The 1,750-nt window shown below is 41.4% G+C and overlaps 1 protein-coding gene across 2 annotated transcripts in view; it reads right to left on the bottom strand.

Moving 5' to 3' along the window:
* The window catches only part of LOC138978277 (voltage-gated potassium channel subunit beta-2-like), a 179,920-nt gene that overhangs the window by 85,600 nt on the left and 92,570 nt on the right, over window positions 1-1,750 (bottom strand). The window lies entirely within an intron of this gene.

Raw genomic sequence — 1,750 nt, 5'->3', positions numbered from 1 at the left:
TCACGTGCGTGTGTGACCTACAGGATTCGTGACAGTCTGTCGTCTATCTTTCTGGGTTGCCATCCCGTAAAAATCACTGTATGTATGCAGGCTACTACCCTCGAGAAACACTCGCCGGGCACTTTTGCAAGCAGCTTTTTCTGTATTTTTTGCTTGCCGTTCACATTTTTTTGCTGCAGGATGAAAATTAGTTGTGTGTGTGTATTAGTGGGGAGGGGGGGAGCAGGGTGTGAGTAGGTGGAGGGGTTTGTAGTTGTAGGAAAAGTGATAGTGATAATAGTAGCAGTTGTTGAAGTAAACTTGTTAAACAAGCGTCTGCAGCGGTGGTGGTATTGATGGTGATGGTAATAATGATGATGATGATGATGATGATGATGATGATGATGATGATGATGATGATGATGATGATGATGATGATGATGATGATGATGATGATGATGATGATTACGATGATATTTGTCGTCACCATTCTTTTTAATGGAGTTGTTACTAGTGACCATCGATGCCGTTGATGAATAAAACGATGTGAACAACGACGATGATGTCAAATATGAAATTGTAACTTTATCACCAGTCACAAGTCAGTACTTCGGTAGTCAGTTTTAAAACTAGACCATTATCAATGGGACTTTTCGATGTCACAGAAGTTCTTCAGCGGAGCAATTCCTGCGATTGCAAAGGTCACATGATGGCAAAGGGACACAAAAACAGAACTAAGGGAACAAAGGACCGAGTCAAAGATCATTGTCATCATTTTCACGAGTTTTCATTCACAAGCACCTGGGAAATAAATCTCATGTTCCCCGGGGAATAAATCCCCGGTTACCATAGTTGCAAGAAGCCCTATTACATGGATAATCAAAAGCAAACCCAATAGAAACGCTCGAGGATTCTTCGGCTCTTTTCATTGGCGTTTCCCCAGACCTAAACAGACGACACGACACTGCTTTGCAAAGTTCCAAAAACCAACTGGCAAACTGGCAAAAGTAAACAAAAAAACAAAACTACTTCAATAAATTCGTCACAAACAAATCAAACCTACCGATATGTTATGTCTTCTTACAAAGTCATGGAGTGCGTGTATCTTTGTGTGAGAAACACGAAACCAATTGACCCCTGACACACACATTTTGACCCGTGCACAAGACGTTGTATCGATAAACGAAGCACAAATAAGAAATAATGATAAAAGCAAAGAAAATAGCAACAAGATATGCAAACATCTCACAAAGCCGAGCTAGCAGATTGGCAGGTCTAATGAAAAACAAAGAGGTACTGAGTCGGAAACAAGATCGCGATTCTTTCCTTCGCTGCACGACGCAAATCTTCTGTGACCTTTGACCCAACGTAGCTTCCACATTCGATTACTAAGCTTAATACTCACAACTGAAAGCCGAGGGAGTGGAATACCGAGATGAACAAACAGAACTGTGCATCCTCAAACCTGACATATTCATCACAACATTTTATGAACTCAAAAATACATAAAGTTGCTTTCACACGCCAGCTTTGATTGCCAGTGAGTGGTTATCCGCACGGAACTCGTGTGGTTATCAGCACGGTACCCGTGTTTCAAAGCATGGCTCCCTGTGTTGATTGTTATCTTATTTTCTCACTACCAAAATGATGACAAAAACGATGTTTGGTGGTTTGTTGTCAGACCAGCTTTTTTTGTCGGTCCTCGGGGGGCATATCGACTTTTGTTTCATATTTATTGACCGCGGCCTTCGGCCTTGGTCAATAAATATGA

Source organism: Littorina saxatilis, linkage group LG10 (genome assembly GCF_037325665.1).
Source record: "Littorina saxatilis isolate snail1 linkage group LG10, US_GU_Lsax_2.0, whole genome shotgun sequence".
NCBI classification, from domain to species: Eukaryota; Metazoa; Mollusca; class Gastropoda; order Littorinimorpha; family Littorinidae; genus Littorina; species Littorina saxatilis.
The sequence above is the reverse complement of the archived record's forward strand: the minus strand, read 5'-3'. Positions and strand labels throughout refer to the sequence as shown.